The sequence below is a fragment of the Palaemon carinicauda genome, chromosome 42 (genome assembly GCF_036898095.1).
Source record: "Palaemon carinicauda isolate YSFRI2023 chromosome 42, ASM3689809v2, whole genome shotgun sequence".
In the NCBI taxonomy this organism is placed as follows: Eukaryota; Metazoa; Arthropoda; class Malacostraca; order Decapoda; family Palaemonidae; genus Palaemon; species Palaemon carinicauda.
In genome coordinates, this window is record NC_090766.1 from 45,529,382 (window position 1) to 45,534,381 (window position 5,000).

At 36.1% G+C, this 5,000-nt stretch overlaps 1 long non-coding RNA gene across 1 annotated transcript in view; it reads right to left on the reverse strand.

Annotated features, from left to right (window-relative positions):
- The window catches only part of LOC137632835 (uncharacterized), a 32,301-nt gene that overhangs the window by 27,179 nt on the left and 122 nt on the right, over positions 1-5,000 (reverse strand). The window contains exon 1 of the long non-coding RNA XR_011042129.1: positions 4,986-5,000. This exon is cut by the window's right edge and continues 122 nt beyond it. This is a non-coding gene — a long non-coding RNA (uncharacterized lncRNA). The remainder of the gene's footprint in view (positions 1-4,985) is intronic.

Genomic DNA, 5,000 nt, shown 5'->3' on the forward strand with positions numbered 1-5,000 from the left:
AAAAAACAAAAAGTGGGTTTTAAACTATATGCAGATGATACTCAGTTTTACCTCTCAATTTCAACAACACAAGATACAGAGAAGAAAATTGATGAGATAATGACTGAAATAAAAACATGGATGCAGAGCAAAAAGCTCAAATTAAATGATGATAAAACAGAATGTATGTTCTTTGGCACAAAGGTGGCTTTGAAGAATTACCAGTTAATTCAAAGTATAAAAATTGGCGATGCTGATGTTGGGATTGTGCCTGTTGTGAAAAATTTGGGTGTAATTTGTCAATGAAGGACCAAATTGTGAACACAGTGAAAGTGTGTAACTATCACCTGAGAAACATAGCATTTATTAGAAAATATTTAACAGAGGGCAGTACAAAAATTTTAGTGATGAGTCATGTAATATCAAGGCTTGATTATTGCAATTCTCTGTACTACAAATTGCCCAATACACTACTAAGAAAGCTTCAAAATGTACAAAACCGGGCGGCTAGACTGATAAAAGGCATTAAATTTCGGGAGAGAATAACTCCTGCACTGATCGATCTACATTGGTTACCTGTTAAGGCTAGAATTGAATTTAAAATTTGCTTATTGACTTGCAAAGCACTTACAAGTGATAAGCCTAAATATCTTCGTGATTGCTTGGTTCCCTACCCTGAAGCTACCAGCGCCGCTGTAAGAGTTAGACATGCCGATGACCCACATAGACTATTCGAAATTAGTGTGAATCATGCAATAGGAGGAAGAACGTTCAGTTATGCTGCACCGAGACTCTTTAACGACCTTCCACTCGATGTCAAGAATAGCAATAATGTGGCAGCTTTCAAGAAAAACCTGAAGACTTATCTTTTTAGAAAGTGTTATATTAGTGACCTGAAAACTATTAAGCCTGAATACAATTGCTAGCGAAATAACTGATAACGATACAGAGCAAAATATTAACTGGAAAGAAATTATTTTTTCACACACCAAGGCCCGCCTGAACAGACCTTTAGTGTTTGGTGGAGGGCGAGAAATAAACCCCTAAAAAAAAAAAAAAAAAAAAAAAAAAAAAAAAAAAAAAAAAAAAAAAAAAAAAAAAAAAAAAATTCACAGCTTGCAGATCAGTAACGAAGAGTTAATTGTAATAGACAACATAACTACTTACTTTACTTTTACTTTTAGTTGTTTATTTCTCGCCCTCCATCAGACACTAAGAGTCTGTTCAGGCGAACCTTGATGTGTGAAAATAATTTCCTTCCAGTTTATATTTTGCTCTGTATCTTTTCAGTTATTCGCTAGCATTTGTATTCAGGCTTAATAGTTTTCAGATCACTATTATAACATTTTCCAAAGAGATAAGTCTTTGGGTTTTTCTTGAAAGCTGCCACATTTATAACCAGTTTCAATAAAAAAAACGGGATGTAATTCACATATCGAATTATTCATCGTCATTTCGTATATATCAAATAAAATCCAGCAAAACTAAGTAACTATGACCTTTGAAATTACGTAACACTGGTGACGTGTTTCTCCGTGTTCCCACCTTGAGCAAAACTGCAGGTAACAACCACCTTTGCTTGACAGAACGAATAACAGACGAAGAACCAGAAGCTCTTCTGGTAAGCCTTATGCCATATATAATGAGGTAATTACCGTTATCTGTTGAATCCATTATGAACAATTTAACTTATGAAATTGTTCTATTCAAATGAATTTGATCAGAGATGGTTTATTATAATATTTTCGAAAAAAAAAAAATTTTCAATTAGCTTGTGGACTGAATAAAGCTCGTGATAAAAATTTCGGTAATTTTCTTCCTTAGAGAGAGAATGTAGTTTATGCAGGTCGATAGTCATTACAAAAGCAATGTATGAATCTCAAATGATGTGCGATTAATTCATTTCGTCAAGGATGACTCGTCCTACCAAGGCTTGCGTCCTACATACCTGCTCGGACAGCTCTCCCGCCCGCCCCCCCCCCCCCCTCCCCCAACCATAGTCGCCTGTGCTCAACCCTAGGAGGATTAATACTATTATTTTCCTCCAAAGCTCAATCAACACTCATCTCTACCCCTCCCCCCCCCCCCAAAAAAAAAAAAAAAAAAGAACACTCGCCTGTCCCCTCTAAACTCTCTAAACTTACAAATTCACCTTTCAAAATTTCTCACAAATCCTCAAATGTAACTTTTTATAACTAGCATCTGCTAGGGCTGTACTGGCCAGAACAGGACAACATGGTCAAATGAGGCCTCAAAACTGACCTGTCCTTTGAAGGCAATGAATTTGGAGTTGCTACGCAATCTGTTAGTGATAGGGCTATTGAAATTCACAAATTGATAAATGGGAAATATTCAGACATATTAGCATTATCTGAAACATGGTTAAATGACTTCGACCAGGCTAAGATTGCCGAAATAACCCTCATACACACATGCTTTGTGGGGATAATGCTTTGATAATGTGGATTTGATAATTAACATAAATTATGCAGCGATACGCAAAATACCCAAGAGCGTGTAAGTAAGACAAACTGATCTTGTAGGTCATGTAGTGCGTAGAGGCGCCCTGTGTGATAGGAAAACAGCACTGTAAGTAAATAAGTGAGTGAGCGGGTAAGTAAGTGAGTGAGTGAGTGGGTAAGTGAGTGAGTGAGTGGGTAAGTAAGTGAGTGAGTGGGTAAGTGAGTGAGTGGGTAAGTGAGTGAGTGGGTAAGTGAGTGAGTGGGTAAGTAAGTGAGTGGGTAAGTAAGTAAGTGAGTGAGTGGGTAAGCAAGTAAGTGAGTGAGTGGGTAAGTAAGTGAGTGGGTAAGTAAGTAAGTGAGTGAGTGGGTAAGCAAGTGAGTGAGTGGGTAAGTAAGTGAGTGAGTGGGTAAGTAAGTAAGTGAGTGGGTAAGTAAGTAAGTAAGTGGGTAAGTAAGTAAGTGGGTAAGTAAGTAAGTAAGTAAGTAAGTAAGTAAGTAAGTGGGTGAGTGGGTAAGTGACTGTGAGCGTGAGTAAGTGACTGTGTGAGTAAGTAAGTAAGAAAGTGAGTAAGAAGGTATGTATGTAAGCAAGCATGCAAGCAAGCAACCTAGCAAGTAAGTAAGTAAGCAAGCAATATATTACACGAAATTCGAAGTACATTCTTTGATGTTATGATCACCAGCATAACTTCCACAGATTCTCCCATCAAATCTGACATTTCCGCTCACTTTACATTACAAGCACTTTGATTAGGGATACTGGTCATACCGAAAGATAATTGTTATACGCTAAGTAATATAATAGCAGCTGGTGGTAACGCGAATACACTTGCGCTATGTACGATGCTCGAACATTTAATATAACTTCTGCCATTGCGTAAATAATGATCTTCACTCCTTTGCTTGCTTGCTTTTACTTTAAGGGTTACTGCTTTTCTAGTCCTATAAAAACATGGGTACCCTACACACTACAGGAGCTACAAAATCAGTTTATTGTACAGTCTACACTCTTAGGTATTTTGGCGTATCACACAGCGTAATGCGTGTTTGTTAAATCCGCATTATCGAAGCACTCAAGAGTCACGAAGTGAATAAAATCAATAACTAGAACGGGCACTCGGTAGAGCGCATACGTTCGCCAACGCCACATCACAAAATAGGCAATTAAATTATGCACAGTTTGACACTAGTTTCATGCAAATCAGATAAAAATTTACTACGATATAACAAAAAAGACTTTTTCACCTTTTCGTTACCCTGACTTTAGACCCAATCACTCCAAAAACCTAATCAAATTGGCCTTGGATCTTGGTCAATTATCCCACCAAATTTCATGAGATTCGGTCAAATAGTTTTTGATTTATGCGAATCACAAACATACAATAAAAATAGATAAATACTCGCATATCAAAATATAACCTTCTGGCGAAGGAAATAACTTTCGGAGTCAAACCTTCCACAGTTCACAACCGGACAACACTCGTCTGTCATATTCGTTTCCAGCAAAACTGGACAAAACCGTTCTCGCTAAATTGTCCGAGTGACATCAACTAAAGGATCACTATACGACAGTCACAAACAGTACACGATACGCCAATGTAGATCGTGGAAATGTAAATGACCGTCGAGAAAATAACAAAACGCACATGTACTAAAAATTGGAAAATACTCCGAATAAAATAAAAAAATTCTTATACTTTTAACATCCTACATCTAACGCGAAAAATTTTGTATAAAATTTCTCAATACAAAAACATAACATTACAGTATTTTCTATAATAACCAATCGCATTACAATTAAAGCTTATCATTCAATAAAGCTATAACATATATTATGGGTAATGAAATACCTGGATATATGAGAGGGGGCGTGGCTAACACTAAACAAAGAACAATGAAATTGTTAATGGAGACGGCTGGAGTATTTGCAAATCTTTCATACAATTACTATAAAAATAGAAGTATAGATTCTAAAACAAGTGTTTAATGTATTAGTATTAATACTGTGTGTAAAAAATATTACGGTCCTATTTTATAAGATTTACGAAGCCTACTCAAACGAAAAATTATGCAAAATATGTATATATTATTGCTAAATAGATGTCACTTGGTTTGCACTATTTTGAACGTCACCTTTAATACATAAGCGTCAAAACATAATTTAAAAATACTTTTAAAATTTTGCCTAATATACCCTTGGTGCTTATCTACTTGAAAAAGTACAATGTTGCGCCCTTTCTCTTAGCTGCCAACTACTTATTAATGATATTGCCACTCCAATTTTGTTTCACGATCCTATATTAAATAACATGAACACCACTGTCTTCGGGAGCTCGGAATATTCACAAAAATCGACAGGAAAAAATGCTTCAGGGTGTAATGGCCGACCAAACCTTTTGAGACGTCACCGGCTCTGCCAGTTTTTGTCGAAAATTGTTAATTCTCTTGACTATAATCGAACATTTAACATTTATAAAAATAAAGAACGTCATCATAATATAAAGAAAAATAATAAATACTTCGTATTTATTACCACTAGCTCACCTTGACTACCGTCCG